General features: G+C 41.6%; 1 long non-coding RNA gene and 1 other non-coding gene across 2 annotated transcripts in view; one reads left to right on the forward strand and one right to left on the reverse strand.

The window, feature by feature from the left end:
• LOC125964950 (uncharacterized) overlaps positions 1-22,274 on the forward strand; it is a 340,974-nt gene that overhangs the window by 4,181 nt on the left and 314,519 nt on the right. The window lies entirely within an intron of this gene.
• On the reverse strand, positions 15,153-15,338 carry LOC117200228 (U2 spliceosomal RNA). Its single transcript, XR_004481708.1, has one exon. It is a non-coding gene; the product is annotated as a U2 spliceosomal RNA (small nuclear RNA).

The following is a 22,274-nucleotide window of genomic DNA, read 5'->3' on the forward strand; positions in this document are numbered from 1 at the left end:
TTCATTTTACATCTGCATGAGAGTCATGATTTTACCTTTTGGGGGAAATCTACCCTTTAACAATTTTATAGCTGGAAAATGCTCAGAGGCAATGGGAAATTGTAATAAAAGCACTATGCACAGCATCTTAGATGCTAAGTCGTTTTGGCTATTTTGAATTATCTGGAATTTTAGTGTCTTTTAAATAAATAATCCTGATAATCAAATAAAGTTTTTGTTACCCTTGTTAATAGTGCTTTGAACAGAGTAAGTCCTTAATTAAGATTTGCTAAATGAATCAATTGAATTGTTATTTTATCTGAGATTTCTCCATCAGATGGAAAAACAGACTTTAACTTTTGTCTTCACGGGCTGAGGCAAAGATTCCCAATGCTCTTCATTACTTATTTATAGTTGTTTCAAATTTTATCAGTCTAGAGGGGCTAGATTGTAACGAATAGCTCCCAAACCTCAGTGGTTTAACATAAAAAAAGTTGGGGCTTCCCTGGTGGCGCAGTGGTTGGGAGTCCGCCTGACGATGCAGGAGACACGGGTTTGTGCCACAGTCTGGGAAGATCCCCCATGCCGCGGAGCGGCTAGGCCCGTGAGCCATGGCCGCTGAGCCTGCGCGTCCGGAGCCTGTGCTCCGCAACGGGAGAGGCCACAACAGTGAGAGACCCGCGTACCGCAAGAAAAAAAAAAGTTAATTTTTCACTGTTCATTGCAGTGAGGGAGGGTCTTTTAATCATTGCCACGCAAGGACCCAGGCTGTGGAGGATCTATGCTAACATCTACTACTACAACCCCTGCAGCAGCGGGATGGGGATCTGAGGCATCACGCGCGGGTTTTTAAAGTTTTCCCTGAGAAATGATACACGTCACCTCTCAAGTTCCTTTGGCCAAAGCAAATCGCGTGGTCTCACCTTAATTCTAAAGGGGCAGGGAATTACAGCCCCTACCATGTGCCAGGAGGAAAAAAATCCCAAAACAGCAGTAATGAATCCCACATCAGTACACTCAGAGATAAAAGGAACACAGAAGGATGGGGTGCCCAGCAAGAGACTTCTAATAATTTTTAATGTAAACTGTGGGGATGTTAGAAATTTACTCGACACCTTCCCCCTGCATGAAAACGTTCCCCTGCCACTGCCCCACAAGAAATCATTCTTTGCAATTTTTGTTGTTGTTGTTAGAGTTTACAGAAAAGGAAGAAAACTTTCCTTTTTATTACCACTGCCAGAAAATCACTGAAGTCCCTGGTAGAGGTGAAGAGAGCCTGGGGGCACTAATCTAAGAAAAGGAATAGTCTAAATGTCTCAGGGAAAACTGAATGCTTAGAGAGAATCAAAATGAAATTTCAAGTGAAAAAACAAAGGAGGAGTGAAAAAATAGACTTCTTATTGGATAAAAGTAGATTTTTTTTAATAGATCTTCATTGGAGAATAATTGCTTCACAATACTGTGTTCGTTTCTATTGTACAACAAAGTGAATCAGCCATATGTATACACGTGTCCCCATATCTCCTCCCTCTTGAGCCTCTCTCCCACCCTCCCCATCCCACCCCTCTAGGTCATCACAAAGCACCAAACCAATCTCCCTGTGCTGTGCTGCTGCTTCCCACCAGCCAGATCGATGGGTCTGAGAAAGTGTTTACCTGATTATCCACCATGGGGGTGGCTGGCTACAGAGCTCTGGTTGATTTTTGTGTACTCTTTGATGAAGAAAGAATAATTAGCCCTGGCACAATTTAAAAACAGGAAGAATGAAGGTTTTAAATCACTGTTTTATTGAAGGAAAAGCGTAGCCTGCACCAGAGGACTCAAAAAACCCAGGAAGTGAAGTGTAGCCAACGACTGGCTGGAGGCAAGGAGCGGGTCGGTTCTATACCTGGATCCAGACCAAGTCTGTTTCAAGTTTATTTGACTGAGAATTTCACTTTGAAAAGAGTACTTCACTGGGACCTTTGGGAGCTGTCAAACTCTGCCCCAGGGGAGAAGATTAACGGCTCTGTGGACCAGCAGGGAGAAGCCTAGTAAATCAGAGGCCCCTTGTCTGTGGGTCTGTGGTTTACAGGTGGCAACATAACAGGCTGTGCCTCTCCACGGGCGCCTCAGGGACTTCATAGTTTATGGGTCAGAACTTACCATGTGGATGGAAGGGAGCATCTGAATCTGTTCTCCAAACTGCTGATTGAAAAATGGGCTTGAATGAGCCTACAAAAGAAAAGTTTCCTTGAATTATCTATCTTCTGGAAGGATCCCCAGGAAGCTGGTAACAGTGGTGGCCTCTGAGGAGGGGACCAGCCCTTTTGTGTCTCACGCGGGGGCGGTCAAGCGTAGCGGTTAAGAGTGTGACCCTGGAAGCTTTGGTCTGTCCTTTAGTGGCTGTGTGGGTTTTCAACCTAAATGGTCTTGGCTGTAAAATGGGGATTATAATAAGGATTAAATGAGTTAATTATTCGGAAAGTGGAACAATGAACATAGTGCTATACACCTATTGGCTTTTCTTATCCCATGTATTTGCACATATATATACCTATTGAAAAAAATTTTTTTAATTTTATGTTTTTATTGAAGTATAGTTGATTTACAGTGTTGTGCCATGAAAAAATTTAATTTTATGTTTTTATAAAGCATTAGAAATATTTCTATAGTGCAAGTAATTGTCTCCTAATCTGCTCTCTGTGATTTTATTTTTATAAATGAAATTTTCTTACAGTTAGACACAACTCTAGTGCCCCTTCCTCCCTCTGTCTCCCTTCTTTGCATTTCTTTTCCATGATTCTGTCCTTCACACAGCTATGTGGTGACCTGGAAGTGTGAGGGGTCATTTCCATCAGTGGTCCCCAGAGCCCAGTTCTCTGGTGATCACCTGATTGCTCCCCAGAGAGCTTATCAATAGCAGAGGAAATGAAATAATATTTACTACCCCTCATGCAGTCCCCAAAGAGGGAATGATGCTCTCTTCCTCCATTTTATTTTGCAATTAGGAAAAGCAAGGGAATGCCTTCTAAAAGTGATGCGTAAGGGCATGGATGTTCAGCGAGAATTACCACCATCCAGTTTTTATTTTTTAAAAATTTCAAATATACAAAAAGGTAGAGAGAATGGTATAATGAACGCTTGTCATATCCAGCACCCAGGTTTAACAATGTTAACTCTGCCATATTTGCTCCTTTTTTCTCTTAGTTGTTTTAAACAAAATTATAGAGCATGACTTTTTCCCCTCTTTTGTAAATACAGCTTTATTGAGGTGTAAGTCACATGCCATACAATTCACCCATTTAAAGTGCACAATTCAGTGTTTTTTACTATATTCACAGATATGTGCAACCCATCACCACAATCAATTTAAGAACATTTTCATCATCGCAAAAGGAAATCTTGAATCCTTAAGCCATTAACCCCACTTCCTTCCACATGCCCAGCCCTAGGCAACCACTAATCTACCTTCCATCTTTTTAAATACATTTGCCTATTCTAGACATTATATGTAAGAGGAATCATACAATATGTAGCCTTTTATGACTGGCTTCTTTCATTTAGCATAATATTTTCAAGGTTCAACCATGTTGTGGCACTAGTCAATACTTTATGTCTGAATAATATCCCATCATATAGATATTCCATATTTTATTTATCCATTCATTAGTTGATAGACATTTAAGTTGTTCCCTTTTTTTTTTTTTTTTTTTTTGCCGTACGCGGGCCTCTCACTGTTGTGGCCTCTCCCATTGCGGAGCACAGGCTCCGGACGTGCAGGCTCAGCGGCCATGGCTCACGGGCCCAGCTGCTCCGCGGCATGTGGGATCCTCCCGGAGCGGGGCACGAACCCGCGTCCCCTGCATCGGCAGGCGGACTCCCAACCACTGCGCCACCAGGGAAGCCCCTAAGTTGTTCCCATTTTTGACTACTATAAGGCTGCTATGAACATCGGCCTACAAGTAACCTGATATTTTACCCCTAATTTTTTTATATTCATGTCTAAGAGATAAGGACATTTTCCCACATAGCCACAATGTCATCCAAATCAGCAATCCTCTAATAACCCAATCAAGATACAAATTTCTGGGGACTTCCCTGGCGGTCCAGTGGTTAAGACTCCATGCAATACAGGAGGCACAATTCAGGTTGGGGTTTCATCTTTCCCCAGGTGGTATCCAAGTTCCTGGGGGTTTATAGAGTGTGGATGTGTATAGACGGGTGGGTCTTGGGTGCCTGGACAGTCATCTCTCCATGACATCCACTGAAGCATTCCCATGGCCCTCTGTCCACTCAGTCCATGCAGATCAGCACTAGATCAGATTCCCCTCAGTCTGAATCTGTTTCCACATCAGGTCCAACTGCTCGCTGCTCAAAAATCAATACTCAAGAGGAAAATGTTGGTAGAGAGGAAAGATCCTTCTAATCAGAACACTGGCAATCTGGGGAGAGGGTGGACTCAGTGTCCCCCAAAAACCACCTCTGAAGATTCTGCTCAGCCGTGAAAGTTTTTCAGGGGAAAAAAGGAAGTACTCTCAGTTAATCATTGAGATAAGGGTTCAGAGTCGTCACCATCCCCCACTGTGTGCAGGCTGATGTGCAGGCTTGTCCACTCCTCGTGAGTTTTCTTTAGATGCTATCTTGTTCACACAGTTTGTTCTTGAGATTACTGAAGGGGAATCTAGGGATGAGATCTGGTCATCTGTTAATTATTTATTTTTCATTTCTACTTCTTTGATCTGCAGAAAGAACCAACAGGTTAGGCAAGGTATTGTGTGATCAAAAGATTTGAAAGGTGTGCTAGGGCCAGAGATGAGTAGATCATGGGGGTGCCTTGTTTAAGGTTAACGACAAGACAAAAGGGGCCTCCTGCAGAGAACTTTTTCCTGCAAAGAGCTATGTCCTGCCAACAGCTGCTTACCAAACAAGATCTCCTTAGGTCACCTGGCTTTTTGGTCCTTGTCTATGATATTCTTGAGCACACAGGAAACATTTTATGTCTCCAGTCCTCAGCTGTGGGATTAGGCAGTCCATGGGACCATTTTCCGTCTGATTGTCCAGACCCGCCCATGCTGTCTAGCGTGGTCTCCAGCCACAGGTAGCTGCTGAACATTTTCTTTTTTTAAATTGGAATCACACATTTCTATTTCATAGATTATTTTAAAGCAGAGCAAATATCAAAAGATACATTTGAGCCTGATGGTTCTTCTCTGAAAATCGTTACTATACATTTGCATTTCCTTAAGTACTGATTCCTTTTCTTTTTTTTAATTAAATTTTTTATTGGAGTATAGTTGATTTATAATGTTGTGTTAGTTTCTGCTGTACAGCAAAGTGAATCAGTTATACATATACATATATCCACTCTTTTTTAGATCCTTTTCCCATATAGGTCATTACAGAGTATTGAATAGAATTCCTTGTGCTATTCAGTAGGTTCTTATTAGTTATGTATTCTATATATAGCAGTGTGTATATGTCAATCCCAATCTCCCAATTTATCCCTCCTCCCCTGCCCCCCCCCCCCCCCCCCCCCCCGCTTATCCCCTGGTAACCACAAGTTTGTTTTTACATCTGTGACTCAACTTCTGTTTTGTAAATAGGTTCATTGTACCATTTCTTTAGATTCCACATATAAGTGATATCATATGATATTTGTCTTTCTCTGTCTGACACTTAATTGAAATATGGCTACTCCAAACTGGGGTGTGCTGTGACTATAAAATACACACTAGATTTCAAAAACTTAGTACAGAAAAATGCAAAACATCTCATTAATAATTTCTCTATCAATTACATGTTAAAATGATGATATTTGGATATGCTGGTATAAATAAAATATTTAACATTAATTTCACCCATTTCTTCTTACTCTCTTTAATGTGGCTACTTACTAGAACACTCAAAATTACACACATAGCTCAATATATTTGTGTCGGACAGTGTGCTGGTCTAGATTTTCCATGTGGCCATTTCCCCCCTACTATGCCACTTCCTCTTCTCTGCCACGAGGCATGGGGCTTCTGATGTTCTACCTACTCCACAAACTCTACTCAGGAATGGGGTTCAGCAGGGTGGGAGATAGCGCCCAGGCCCCTTTCTCAGGAACACTCGCCGGTATCTTACTTGTTTCCTTTTCCTCAACTTTCCTATCTCCTCCCAATTAGACCATATTTAGTCAGGGAGGAGGTAATACAGCTTTTCAGCCTGTCTTCCAAAACTGTTGTTTATACCCCACCTGAGTATTTGAAAGTCAAAAGCCAAGAATGCGACTCTGGTTCTACTGTGTTATTCTTACCTGGAGGCAGTCTGGGCATGAAACACTCTCACTACTGCCGGAATGGGGGAGTCATTACAGAGAAGCAGGAAATACTGGAAATTAAAACTGCATTAATTACTCTACCAAAGCATTACCCATCATTCTAGAAACACGTGTTGCACAGTGATTATGTCAAATGCCATGCTAGGATTTGGGAATACTGGGATGAAGGAGACCTAGGCCCTACTGTCAAAGAGGACAGGCCTAGTTGGTGATTTAAGTATATAATCCTTAGGTGCAGTGAAATTTTAGAGGCGCTACAGCTGAAGTATCTGTTCAGGACACAATGGGGCACAAGAAAAGGGCTGACTGGCCAATTCTGCTGCACGGTAAGGGCAGAGCACCCAGTAAATACAAGCCAAAGCACTGTGGGAATCAAACAGCTTGTTATGGACTCTTCAGGCCTCAGGAAAGTCACTTTCTGAGCCTTGGTTTCCTCATCTGAGAATAATATGGATGATTTTGACCATTTCCTCTCTCTTAACGCACTGTTGTAAAGGAGAAATATTCATTAAATAAATATACCAAAATCTTAGCATGGCTTGGCATTGGGTGGGGGGATTATGGGTGACAATTATTTTGTACTTAATATTCTGTATTACCCAACTTTATATAATAAACAAGTATTGGGCTTCGCTGGTGGCGCAGTGGTTGAGAGTCCGCCTGCCGATGCAGGGGACACGGGTTCGTGCCCCGGTCCGGGAAGATCCCACATGCCGCGGAGCGGCTGGGCCCGTGAGCCATGGCTGCTGAGCCTGCGCGTCCGGAGCCTGTGCTCTGCAGCGGGAGAGGCCACAACAGTGAGAGGCCCGCGTACCGCAAAAAAACAAAAAACAAGTATTACTTTTATAATCCGTTTAAAAAAGAACAATTTTATTTTAAATTTTGCCTTTGCTGCCAAACTTTTTGCACTAATGGTCTATACTGGCTCCCTGCACTTCCTCCCCTTCCACTGAATCCAACCATTGTAATCTGGCTTCCACCCCCTCATCAAAAGGTCTCCAGTGGCCTCCCACTTGCCAAGGCCAATGACCTCTTTTCAACCCTTGTCCAACTTGATTTCTCCACAGCATTAACACAGCTCCTTAACCTTTCTGAAAATCATTGTTTAAATTATAGAAAGAATGGACCTGTACTACAAAAAAGAAAACAAACTATCATCTACAGTGTCACCACCATACTATAACCAAGGCCACTTTGGTATATTTCCTGCTAGTCTTTTTACTTAAGTATTTTTTTACATCATTATGGCATGAATGTGAATCCATTTTTGAATTTACCACCTCTTTCTTGAAACTCTCCTTATTTCCACAAAACAACTGTTTCCTGGGTTTTCAATAATTTACTCATCTCTTAAACTTGTACACTAATGCACTACTTTGCATAAAATTTTCTAAAATGCTTGTTAAAGTGCAGGTCCCTGGACCCCACTCTACCCCCTCACAAATACTCTATTTCATTAGGATTGGTTTGGACCCAAGAGCCTATGTTTCTATTTGTAGTTTTTTAAGGAACCTCCATACTGTTCTCCATAGTGGCTGTATCAATTTACATTCCCACCAACAGTGGAAAAGGGTTCCATTTTCTCCACACCCTCTCCAGCATTTATTGTTTGTAGATATTTTGATGATGCCCATTCTGACCGGTGTGAAGTGATACCTCATTGTAGTTTTGATTTGCATTTCTCTAATAGTTAGTGATGTTGAGCATGTTCTCATGTGCCTCTTGGCCACCTGTATGTCTTCTTTGGAGAAATGTCTATTTAGGTCTTCTGCCCATTTTTTAATTGAGTTGTTTGGTTTTTTGATATTCAGCTCCCTGGGCTGTTTGTATATTTTGGAGATTAATCCTTTGTCCGCTGCTTCATTTGCGAATATTTTCTCCCCTTTTGAGGGTTGTCTTCTCATCTTGTTTATGGTTTTCTTTGCTGTGCAAAAGCTTTTAAGTTTCATTAAGTCCCATTTTTTATTTTTGGTTTTATTTTCATTACCCTAGGAGGTAGGTCAAAAAAGATCTTGCTGTGGTTTGTGTTAAAGAGTGTTTTTCCTATGTTTTCCTCTAAGAGTTTTATAGTGTCTGGTCTTACGTTTAAGTCTTTAATCCATTTGGAGTTTATTTTTGTGTATGGTGTTAGGGAGTGTTCTAATTTCATTCTTTTACATGTAGCTGTCCAGTTTTCCCAGCACCATTTATTGAAGAGGCTGTCTTTTCTCCCTTGTTTGTTCTTGCCTCCTTTGTCATAAATTAGGTGACCATATGTGTGTGGGTTTACCTCTGGGCTTTCTATCCTGTACCATTGATCTATATTTCTGTTGTTGTGCCAGTCTTGATTACTGTAGCTTTGTAGTATAGTCTGAAATCAGGGAGCCTGATTCCTCCAGCTCTGTTTTCCTTTTTCAAGATTGCTTTGGCTATTCGGGGTCTTTTATGTTTCCACACAAATTGTAAAATTTTCGATCTAATTCTGTGAAGAATGCCATTGATAGTTAAGACCCAGCAATCCCACTACTGGGCATATACCCTGAGAAAACCATAATTCAAAAGGACACATGTACCCCAATGTTCATTGCAGCACTATTTACAATAGCCAGGACATGGAAACAACCTAAATGTCCAATGATAGATGAATGGATAAAGAAGATGTGGTACATATATACAAAGGAATATTACTCAGCCATAAAAAGGAATGAAATTGGGTCATTTGTAAAGATGTGGATGGACCTAGAGTCTGTCATACAGAGTGAAGTTAGCCAGAAAGAGAAAAATGGTACAGATGAACCTATTTGTCGGAAAGGAATAGAGACACAGATGTAGAGAATGGACATGTGGACACAGTGGGGGAAGGGGAGAGTGGGACAAATTGGGAGATTAGGTTTGACATAAATACACTACCGTGTGTAAAATAGCTAGTGGGAACCTGCTGTATAGCACAGCGAGCTCAGCTTGGTGCTTTGTGACGACCTAGGTGGATGGGATGGGGCGGGGAGGGAGGTCCAAGAGGGAGGGGATATATGTATACATGTAGCTGATTCACTGCATTGTACAGCAGAAACTAACACAACATTGTAAAGCAATTATACTCCAATTAAAAAAACCCAAAAAACAAAAACCAAGAGCCAGTGTTTCCTGCTTTCTATAGCAAGTGATCCAGAGATCCTACTGAGAAACACTGCTGCAGACTCACCCCTCCACAGCAAACAGCTAACCAACCAACTGAAGACCAAAAGCAACTTTGGAAACGCAAACCAGTGCTTCCTAATCATCAGATTCTCTAGGGGTTGGGTTTGAGTATCTGTCTATTTTTTAAGCCCTTCTTGTGATTCTAATGAGCCACGGCCTTACCTACAGCTACGTTATTCTATTTGCATTTCCCAATCTCAAGTCTCATATCTTTGCCTGCACCGTTCCCTTGGCCTGGATTTCCATTCCTACTCACATTCATCCTTGAAGTCCAGCTCAAAAGTGGCCTCCTCTGAAAACCTCACAGAGGCTTCTTTTCTATCTCCTCTGTCTTTCTTTCCCACTCACAAATTAGAGTTAGTCCTTTAAATGTCTATGACTTTAGGCTGGGCAACAAGCTACTTGAGAGCAAGTATAGTGGATGTATTAGTTACCTACTCCTGAGTAACAAATTTCCTCAAAACTTACTGGTTTAAAACAACAGTAAACATTTATTATCTCACAGATCTCATAACATCTGCAGTTCAGGAATTCAGAAGCAGCTTAGCTGGGTAGTTCAGGCTTGATTCTCTCATGAAGTTGCAGTCAAGGTGTAGGCCAGGGCTGTAGTCGTCTGAAGGTTTGACTAGGGCTGGAAAATCCACTTTCCAGATGGCACACTTAAGTGGCTAGCAAGTTGGTACCAGCTATTGACAGAGGGCCTCTGTTACTCTTCATGTGGATCTCGTCATAAGGCTTCTTGGGCATCCTCACAACATGGTGGCTGGCTTCCTTCAGAGCAGGTATTCTAAGAGAGAGCAAGATAAAGTCTACAATGTCTTTTATGACCTAGCTGTGAAGGTCACACACCATCACTTCTGTAGGATTCTGTTGGTCACACATGATACAATGTAGAAGATTATGCAAGGATACAAAAATACCAGGAAGTGAGGATCATTTGGGGTCATCTTTGAGGCTGGCTACCACAGAGAATATCTATTATTTTTGTCTATCAGTCACCCTTTGCTCTGTGTGGGAAACACATTTCGTGTTATACAACCAGGTTGAACCTTCCTCATCTGAGGGGGAAGTATATAACCTAAGCCTGGCCAATTTGAATATTCCATTCCTCTGGTCAGAGTGGTCAGTTAAACAGGCATGTGATCAACTAGAGATAATCAGAATCTTTCTGAATTTTGATATGTGGATTCTGAGGGAGAGAGGATCTCTATTCTGCTATTTTGAGCTCTAAGAATGATCTTAGAAGATCATTCTTAAGAAGCTGGAACTTCTTAAGGCCATTTGTTCAGGTCATATTGGAGGAAGCTATCTTTAGTAAGAGAAAATGAGGTCAGCACACAAAGAGAGGCAAAGATGAGTGGAGATGAATAGAGAAAAAGGAGTCCTGATGAAATCATTTGAGCTCCCTTGATCCAGCCATGCCTGAATTTACACACAGACTTTTCAGTTACATGAGTCAATAAATTTCCTTTTTTGTTTAAGCTAGTTTAAGTTGGATTCCTATCACCTGCAACCAAAACAACTCCAACGGATCCGCAGGGTCTGTATCTTATTCCTCCTGAGTTTTCAGCATTGGGTTCCAAGTACTCAACTCAAGTTGGATGAATACATTAACTATTTATTATATTTTTACATAAAAGTAATCTGATACATGCAAACACTGGGAATTTTTTAAAAAATGAATTGGCAACTTACCAAGTAAGTAACAGTTATGAGAACACTAAAAATTCTAGAACCTTTAAAACTTTGGTGATGCGGCAGCCCACAGAGCCATTATGTTAGTCTGGTGCTCAGTTTCCTAGAGTTCTGTGTAATGTGGTTGAATGAGTGACTGACCAGCATCCTGAGAACATGCAGAGCAAGGCTGAGGAAAGGAGGACTGTGGGAGATGCACACCAGGTTGCCTCGGTGACAGGGAAATGGAAGAAGGCCCTGAATGCACCTCGCAACACTCGGGTAACACTTGGTAAAATTACGTAGTGGGAATTAGAATGAGTAAATCAGCCAAGGACATCCACAGGATGCTGGCTATGGGTGGTGGGTTTCTGGTCTCTCTAAGAACCACGCCCAGAGAGGAACTTGCAAAAGCAAGATGCAAGACCAGATTTATACCTGCAGGTAAAGAGTTCACCAAATGACTGTGCTAGTAATCAGATTATCCCAACTCTTGCCCTGGTTGAGGGAGTACAAGGAGCAGAGAAAAATATGGCTTCATGAAGGAACGTTTTGCTGTGACTTAGATGCGTGAGCGGTTGTTCTGGGATAGGGGGACAGAAAAGGAAGGGAGCCAAATATGGGAAAGAGAAGCAAATTGTCACCTGCCTGCCTTTCTTGTCAAAGTCTTCTAATACTCAGCAGCTTTGTTGCATCTAGAAAAACTGTTATACACATCATCAACCAAGTGACAGGTCTTTATTTTTAATTCATCACCGAAGCCCTGCTGCCCAAATGATGCTTGACAGGAAAATCTCTTGTTGGTAAGGGCCTTTTCTCAAGCCAAGGAAAACCTCAGAATTCCTTAGTTTCCCCCCAGGGCTCTTAAAGCAAGTCCAGTTTTCTTTAATTCTATAAACTCCTGTGGCTCCTGGTCACTAACCGACTGCTATTTTTCAGAAAGGAAACTAGTGTCTATAACAGTAAGAGCCTGGATTCAGACTGCCTGGGTTCAAACCACAGGTTCCCCACTCACTTTGTCTGTATCATCTAGGACAAGTCATACTGTGTGCCCCAGTTTCCTTGCCAGTAAAATGGGGTTAATAATGTGATAGTAGTATCTCTTTATAGAGTTATGACAAGTATTAAATGAATATATATATGGAGAGAGAGAGAGAGTTTAGAACAGTGCCTGACACGTAGTAAGCCGTTTTAAATTTTTTGATATTATTATTATTATATAGACAAAACCACATTTCTATGAAACTTCCTCAAATCTTTGTCATTGTACATAGACTTTTTTTTTTCCTATTGGTCCTCTTTTTTTTTTCATTAAATACGTCTCATGAGAACTGTTTGTGGATCAAGTGTTGTCAACTGGCTTAAGCCAGTTTGGTGGCACACAATTGTCGGTGTCCTGGTGGAACCTCTGACAATTTGTCCCCTTAGAGCCTGGAGTTCCATGAACTTGTAGCTCCTGACCAGACCCATCAGGAAAACTTGAACTGGACACCACAGTGTTGTAGAGTAGGATCCAGCCACGCATCTCATCGGATCAGGTGACAGAATCCTGCACTAAGTGGCAAGCACAGGACTAAACAAACACCCGGGCCTAGAGCACTGTTCTGGGCTCACCCAAAACTTATGCCCCATTCATTTAAGGGTAAGATGCCCGTGCAGTGCACATACCTCAATAACCATCCATGTCATCAATAAATTATTAAGTTATTTCCAACATCTCTTATTGCTAAAGAATAAATTCTCTAGTGTAGGTTCAGAAACAGATAGTCAAAGGAGCTGCAGTAGCCACTATTCCAAGTCCAGGATCCTGATTAGGGCCCTTCAGTGGTGACAAACCACCCCCTAGAGTGTATATTCCCCATTAGAGCACTTTAAAGTGTTCATTAACAACTCCTAGGGTTTAATAGAATATTTAAAACTATTCCTTTAAAGCACACACATAGGGACTTCCCTGGTGGCGCAGTGGTTAAGAATTCACCTGCCAATGTAGGGGACACAGGTTCAAGCCCTGGTCCGGGATGATCCCACATACCGCGGAGCAACTAAGCCCGGGCACCACCACTACTGAGCCTGCGCTCTAGAGCCCGCGAGCCACAAGTACTGAGCCCACACACCGCAACTACTGAAGCCCTTGCACTCTATGGCCCATGGGCTACAACTTCTGAGCCCGCATGCTGCAACTACTGAAGCCTGGGTGCCTAGAGCCCATGCACCGCAATGAAGGGGAGCCCCCACTCACCACAACTAGAGAAAGCCTGTGTGCAGCAACGAAGACCCAGCACAGCCAAAAGTAAATAAACAAAATTTTTAAAAAATGACATCAGCTGACAAAATGCTCTCTTTGCAAGGTACTTTCACAGCTCTTGACTTTATAATCTCCGAAAAATGTGTTTTCAGCTGCGTGGGTGGGTTAGAAGTGATTCTACATGTGACTCAGACACTAACGAGACCTCCTTAATTCCAGGATTATCAGTGGGAAACAGTTTTCAAACAAACAGATTTTTGATGAAGCAAGTGGAATTTCAGAACTTGAATATCAGTGTATTGACACGGAAGATCTTTGCAACTTTTGCTGTCTATAGAAAACAACTTTGGTTGACAGTACAAAAGCCATGCAGCCAAAACGGTAGGACAGAGTTCACTGACATGTTTATTTAGGGCACACCTCACCCCTTTGCTTTTGACATTGAACCAAAAGTAGGTCACAGTAAGCAAAATATTAAAAGAAAATATAGATATTTATTTTTAGTGTCCTTGATGGTACATAGGTTTGGCACTAGTTAACTGTACAGAGGGCAGCAGGAGGACACAGATCCTTTCTGCAGGTTAAGGGAGAGAAGGAAGAAGGAAGGAAAGATTAAGAAGGGCAATTGCCAAAGACAAGCTTTGTCTAGTTTGAAGTGGATGGTGTATCACTAAAAACCTGAACCAAAGTTTTTTGGTTTCGTTTCGTTTTTCGTTGTTATGTTGGTAGGGGAAATGAAGGAACCCTGTGATTTTTAATTTTTTTTATTTTTGGCCGCATTGGGTCTTCGTTGCTGCGCGCGGGCTTTCTCTAGCTGCAGTGAGCGGGGGCTATTCTTCGTTGCGGTGCTCGGGCTCTAGATGCGCGGGCTTCAGTAGTTGTGGCACGCAGGCTCAGTAGTTATGGCTCTCGGGCTCGGTTGCTCCGCGGCATGTGGGATCTTCCCGGACCAGGGCTCGAACCCGTATCCCCTGCATCGGCAGGCAGATTCCCAACCACTGTGCCACCAGGGAAGTCCAGAACCCTATGATTATTAAGGCGTAGCAATTCATTGGGGTGTAAACATGAAGCTGTTTAACTGCTCCCTGCCTCCTCTGGTAAAATCCCCCCTTTACTCTGGGCAGTGAACTCCCTTATCTTTATGATGTCTCTGTCTAATTCCATAACTTCCCAGTCTTATCTCTAATGCCCAGCCCTATTCATATTCAAACTTCAATCTCACAAACAAAGCAATACAAAACTTCAATGTCAATCTAGTGGGAGAGGGGATGGGAGATATGTCTGCTCTCACACCCCCGTCTTCTCCCCCTTTCCCAGACAGAAGCACCCTCAGTTCGGAGGGTGAAATGAGAATCTCCTCCCTTGGCTCCTTTGGACAGGGGGCAGTAGGTGCTACCACTGAGGTTGCCGCTGCTTCTCTAACGCCAACAAATTTTCTTCCCCCTCTAGAGCTGCCTGTGTTGGCTCTCCCTAAGTCCCATGTCCCGGCCCACAGTCTCCTGACAGAGGGTCTGGCTCAGGCTCAGCCTCTTCTCTCCCTCAGCCCAAGTGGTCCTCTTGTCTAACATTCTCTTGGATGTGAAACTGGCAAGATGGCTCAAGCTCAGCTACTTCGTCTACTCCACTTACAGGAAATCCTATCCTTGCAGTACAAATGGTGGAAATGTAGTCTGGAGCCTCTTTAAGAGTGAATTAGAAAAAAAAAAAAAAGTGAATTAGAACACTTCGTAGGAGGCAAGGGGAACAATAGAAAACAATCTGTCATTAACTCAAAAGGAAGGCACCGTTCCTGGAAGTAATGCAATTCCAAGCTGAGGCGTGGAGCCGATTAATTAAGCTACCAGTTCATCTCCTAACTCCAAACATTAATGCCCAATACACAGATAAAGAATGCATCAGGTGCTTTAATTGGTAAGACAGATACTACGTTTGATTTTAGCTCATAGACAGAGAAGAGATAACAGTTCTACTTAAGGCACACCCGTTCCCTTTCACACTTGTGGTGGAAGCTGATACCTTCAGAGCCCCCCACTCCTCTCCAGTGCACCAAATCTTACCCTGATATTGCTCTAACCTGATATAATGCTCCCGAAGAAACATCTTCCTCACTGAAAATCAGTTTTGAAGTCTTGTTCCTGAGACCTTCTCCAAACACCTCCCTTATTTACTCACTCACTAAACTTAATTGATCAACTCCATCTTCTCAGCTCCCATATTTTCTGTACACCTTGGGGAGTCAAGGGACAACTCTGGGACTCAAGTTGATAGACTGGGTTTTTTTTAACTTTTTATTATGAAAATTTCTAAGCATTAACAAAAGTAGAAAGAATAGTATGATAAACTGTCATGTTCTCAACACCCAGCTCAACAATTATCAACTCATGACTAAGCTATACCCTAACCTACCTTCCCTTTCCCCTGGACCATGTGTCTAAAATAAAAGAACTATTTTTGTTGTGTTAAACATAACTGCAGGGGTTTCCCTGGTGGTCCAGTGGTTAAGAATCCGCCTTCCAATGCAGAGGACGCGGGTTCAATCCCTGGTCAGGGAACTAGGATCCCACATGCCACGGGGCAACTAAGCCCACATGCTGCAACTACTGAGCCCGGGTGCTCTGGAGCCCATGCGCTGTAACTAGAGAGAAGCCCGTGCGCCACAACTAGAGAGAAGCCCGCGCACCACAACAAAGAGCCTGCACGCCGCAACGAAAGATCCCACGTGCCACAACTAAGACCCGACGCAGCCAAAAATAAATAAATAAATAAAGGTCTAAATCTTAAAACTTAAAAAACTGCAGTACCGTCAACATACCTGTAAAATAAATAGCAATTCTTAATTATCATTAAATATCTAGTCCATATTCAAATTTCTACTGTGGTCTCATAAATTGGAATCCTAACCAGGTTTATCTTTTGTATTTGATTAAAACATTTATTGCATGAATCAGATTATACTAGTTTATGCTGTGGTAGCAAACAGCTCCAAAATCACAGTAGCTTATGACAACTTGGGTTTCTTTCCTGCTCACGTGAATTTCCACTGTGAGTCAGCTCTGCATCCTCTTCACTCTTGGCCATGGGCTGAAGAAACAGTCCCTATTTGGGATACACCCACTTCCAGGCAGATGGAAATGATGAATGGTTGAAACACAATGACTTTTAAAACTTCTGCTCAGAAGCAGCAACCATCACATCTGCTCACATTTCATTGGTCAAAGAGTGTCACATGGCCAAAGCCAATGTCAGAGGGGAGAAGGGAAGAATAAGTCTCCCACAGGAGAGGACAGCAAATACTGGGAGTAATACAATCTATCATACCTTGTAAGTCCCTTTTAATTTATGGGTTCCCTTTCTCATCTTTTTTTTTTTTTTCCAATTTACTAGCTGAAGGAGTTGGGTCATTTATGCTGTAGAATTTCCTATATTCTGGATTTTTGCTATTTGCATCCCTGTGCACATTTATTCACCATGTTGCTTTGTCACCTCTACTTCTTCTAAACCTGTGTTTAAATATGGAGGCATTATCAGATGCAGGTTCAAATTTTGGCCGAGTATATTTTCTAGGTGATCATGTGTATTATGTTAATTATCTCTTGCATAACAAATCATCCCAAAATTTGGCGGCTTAAAACAACAATAATCATGTATTATCTCATCGTTTCTGTGGATCAGGGATTCAGAGAGGGCACAGGGGGATAGCTTGTCTCCACTTTATGATTTCTGGGGTCTAGCTGGAAAATTCAAAGGCTGGAGGACTAAAATCATCTGAAGGCTTGACTGAGGCAGAAGTTTGTTCAAGGTGGCTCCCTCACTTGGTTAGCAAGTTGGCGTTGGTAAATTGGTCTTTTCTCTGTGGGCCTGTCCACAGGGCCGCTTGAGCATCGTCACACATGGTGGCTGACTTCCCCCAGAGTGATTGATCCAAAAGACCGAACACTGAAGCAGCATTGCCTTCTATGACCTAGCTTATGAACTGATACACTGACACTTCCATTGGTCACAAAACCAGCCCATATTCATTGTGGAACGTCTACACAAAAGCATGAATACCAAGAGAGAAGGTTCACTGGGGGCCATCTTGGAGGCTGGCTGCTATACATATCAAGTGGTTTTTGATGTGAAAATAATAATTAGGAACAATCTATATCATGTTATGTGAGACAGTGGTTTCTAGCATTTGGGATGTCATGATCCAGTAAGATTTCAGGCGGGAAATAGGGCCTAAATGGAACCATTAGATCTTTATTTTACCACGTAAAGCCATTTAGAAAGAGTAATCTGTTAATTCTACCATTATCATTTTTATCACTTTTTTTTTAAAAGGTCTTTTTCATACAGAAGTACATTATCTCAGAATGAAAAATGATCATTTTAGATGCGAAGCATAGAGAACTCTCCTAAACTGCTTGTGGCAATGTACATTGGGAATCCACTTGGAAAACATTCTATAGTCCAGTTGAGAATTCCCATACTCTATCACCCAACAATTCCACTCCTAGCTATACAACCTAAAGAAATGTATACATACACACCCGTAATCATGTATAAGAATGTTTACAGCAGCATGTGGAACCTAGCAAAATGGTACAGATGAACTGGTTTGCAGGGCAGAAATTGAGACACAGATGTAGAGAACAAACGTATGGACACCAAGGGGGGAAAGCAGCGGGGGGCGGTGGTGGTGGTGTGATGAACTGGGAGATTGGGATTGACATGTATACACTGATGTGTATAAAATTGATGACTAATAAGAAACTGCTGTGTAAAAAAAATTAAATTAAATTAAAAAATTAAAAAAAAAAGAATGTTTACAGCAACATGTTAATAATAGTCCTGAATTGGAAACAAACCAAATGCCCATCAACAGTAGCATAGATATACAAATTGATGTATATCCACACTGTGTGATTCCATTTATATAAATTCCCCAAACAAGCCATACTGAAGTATAATGTTTGGGATGCAAGCTTAAATTTTTTTTCAAAAAGAAAAAGACCAAGAGTATGATTATTATAAAGGTCAAGTCATGGTTACGTTTTGGGGGAGGGAGGGTTTTCTGATTTTGAAGAGACACAGGTGGAGAGGGCTGGGGTGTTGGCAATGTTTTATTTATTGACCTGAGTGATAGTTACACAGATATTTCTTTGATAACTCATTAAGTGGAACATTTAATGTTTTTTTCTGTCTATGTCTATATTTTACCATAAAAAGAGAGTTTTAAGAAGGAAAATAATAGTCTTTTTAATTAAAAATTTTAACTTTAGGGGAAACTTAAAAACAAAAAAAAGACCGTCTGTTCTTTCTCGACTCCATCCTCCTCCTCCCACCCCTTTTTCCATACGGGGTGTCGGCGGGATCTCTGCTAGTTCCAGCACTGACAGCTTCACACGAGACACTTTCACATGTCCCTGACTCGGTGGCGCAGGAATGGATGTGGTCACACACACACACACACACACACACACACACACACACACACACGTGAAGCTTCCCTCCCGGTGCTTCAGGAAGAGGAAGTACCTTCTCTTCCCTGGTTGGTGAGAAGAGGGAATAGCCTCTCCTCAAGGACTCTGCAGCCCCCCACACCTCCTGCCCAAAGTCCCCCACTTGTTCCCAGGCGGTCTGGGCAGGAATGACAGCAGACTTGATGGCTCTTCTGACGGGCACCGTCAGCTCGCCCTGCCCGCAGCCCCAGTGCCTGGTAGTGCCCCAGACTAAGGCTGAGTGGTGCTTCATGCTCTGGTGGGCCTGAATAGATCATTTTAGTACTGGGCACTGTACAGCATCTTGTTACACCACTGTTGATGGAGCATCTAGTATATGCCACGGCTTTTGCTAGTTGTTTCATTTCACGCAGTGCATTACAATTTACAATATTTTATTTCATGCTCATAACAATCCTATGTAACAGGTGGAAGGCATCTAATTATTTCTGCTTTTCTCATGGGTCATTGAGTCTCTAAGGTTTGAGTGTCTTAGGTAAAATCACTCTAAAGGGCTAGTCATACCTCTGAATACTTACCATACCCACAGCCTCATGGTAGAAAAGTAGCCCTGGGTGGTTCTTCAGACAGGGTTTGTTTAATGGTATCTCCTGACCCATCTCCCACCCCCAGTCTGCAGCCGATTCTGCCAGAAGTGGTTGCTTGATTCAAGGACAGCCAAGCTGTAGGGCCGAGATATATGGGATGGCCTGGAGAAACAGATCTGCCCAAACAGGAATAATGGAATGGTGATTAGGTAGATAATTAGATTATCTCAGAAACATTTCATGAGAAATACAAATTAGGTGTTGGAAAAGCTAAAAGACACCAGAGATGAGAAAATTCTGCACAGATACCACAGGCAGTAGGAATAATCAGTAAACAGAGAGGATGAGTAAGAGTAATGTAACTGTGCATAGAAAGGAAACTTTTGAAGGGCAATTTGATAGTACCTATCAAAATAGTAAAAGCAGAAATGTTTTGATACAGCAATTCCATTTATAAGAATGTATCATGCAGAAATACTTAAATAAGCAGGCAAGGTTTTACGTACCAGGATGTGTACTGCAATATTATTCATAGTAACAAAAAAACTGTAGACAACCCAAATGTACATCTTTGGGGAAATGATTAAATAAATTATGTTATTAGTATCTAATGAAATGCTATGCAGCTATTAAAAAGAATGAGCTATGTGTTACAAGGAGAAATGATATCCTTAACGTATTATGTAATGAATAAAAATTTTTAAAATAATATTCATAGCATTTTCTAAACAACTATAAATATATGTAAAACATGTATATGTAATAGATATACATTCATATGTACCTCATATATGTATTTGTATGTGCATAGAAAAATGTCTAAAACGTTATATAACAATATATTAACAGTGATTATCCTTTAAAGAATAGGAGCACTATGGTAGTTCTAAAGTATGTCTACAAGTACTTCAGTACTCCTGTCTCCAAAAGTGAGGACCAATTTCCCTCCCCTTGAGTGTGGCTTGGATTTGGTGTGTGTCTGTGTGTGATTCCCGAGATTAGGTCATACAAGACTTTCAGCCTCCTCCTTGCCATCTTTTGGATCACTCACCCTGGGCATAACTAGCTTCCACCTTGTGAAAACACCCAGCAACCCTGTGGTAAGGTCCACGTGGTAAAGAACTGAGGCCTCCTGCCAACAACCAGCACTAACTTGCCAGGTGTGTGGGTGGATCCTACCTTGTTAGCAGATCTTGCAACCCCAGTCAAGCCTTCAGATGACTGCAATCCTGCTGGCTCCATGATTGCAATTTGTGAAAGACTCTGAGCTGAGAACCACCCAGCTAAGCCACTTTAGATTACTGACCCACAGAAGCTGTGTGAGATAATAAATATTTATTGTTTTAGGCCATTACATTTTGGGGATAATTTTTTTTTTTGGGGGGGTATAATTTTTTATGCAGCAACAGACAGCTAAAATGAGTATGAAGAGGAGAAGGGTAACGGAGAACAAGTTACTGTAAAAATTTTACTCTAAAATTTTTTTTATATTCCTCTTCATTGTTTATATTTTTATAATTAGCATTTATGTTTTTTTTTTTTTTTTTGTGGTACGCGGGCCTCTCACTGCTGTGGCCTCTCCCATTGCGGAGCACAGGCTCCGGACGCACAGGCCCAGCGGCCACGGCTCACGGGTCCAGCCGCTCTGCGGCATGCGGGATCTTCTCGGACCAGGCCACGAACACGCGTCCCCTGCATCGGCAGGCGGACTCTTAACCACTGCGCCACCAGGGAAGCCCTGCATTTATGATTTTTAAATTAAAAAACTTTAAGTTGAAAAGGGCAACCTTTATGGAAAAGTACTAGCTCACATTGGCTAGACCTAGAAAGAATAATACATATTTCAAAAAGCATGTAAGAAACTCAATGACTAGTACTGGTGACTGCACATATAAACAAGCCAAAAATATAAAAATATCTCCTCTCAGTGATATAAAACATAAAACTTTGCCAGTCATCGATCATTATGTTTTTCTAACTAAATATTATCCAGTCATCCCTGAAAGGAGAAAACCACAGAAGGGCATTTCTCTCTGTTGTACAAATATTTATGTTTGTGTTAACAAAGGACAAAGGACCCCTTTCTGATTTTTTTCTTAAAGAACCAGTACTTAAATTGGCAGCTTTGATTAATGGTAATGCCACTAGTTAAGACACCGTTAAAGAAGTTAAGTAAGTATTTAACATCTGCTTCTTTCTCATCAACTCCACAGCCTTCCTCTGGGTTGTACCCATTAGAACTTCAGTTTTTATCTTCTGTTCACATCATTTTTTATCTCTGCAGTCCTTGGACAAACCCAGAAAATCAGTCTAGCCAGGTTGCAAAGTAAGAAGTTCCTAAAAAAATACCATTGACTTAACAACTTCCCCTGTTCATAGTTACATTTAATTATTTTTGAGCTAATGGCACCAGGGAACTGATGTCTGCATCCTGGAGCAAACATTCTCATCATTTCTTCCTCTCCATTTAAAAACATTCCTTAGCCATTACAAAAGTTAAGGGCCCCAGAGTTTTTTATGTGAGTATTGTATGTGCTGTTATATGGATTTTATCCTTGTACCAGATTTTTTAAAAAGTAAATATTAATCTTGCCTGTTATATAAACTAAACATCTGTAATTTTCCATATGTAATGATACCATCAAGGGAGGAAGGAGCGTAAGAGAAGAAGGGGAAAAGTCATCAGAAAGAGAATGTTAGGCTAAAACAAAGGAATCTAGCTAGACCTAGACCGTCTGCCTCTGGAAAGTTAAACTGTTCAACTTGAATTACATCATCAAAGTTGGGGTGTTCAGGGCCATTCCAGTCATGGCCATTTCGGTTAACCACCCACGTACTATAAAAACTGCTCTCAACCTGTTCTT

Source organism: Orcinus orca, chromosome 7 (genome assembly GCF_937001465.1).
Source record: "Orcinus orca chromosome 7, mOrcOrc1.1, whole genome shotgun sequence".
Classification (NCBI taxonomy): domain Eukaryota; kingdom Metazoa; phylum Chordata; class Mammalia; order Artiodactyla; family Delphinidae; genus Orcinus; species Orcinus orca.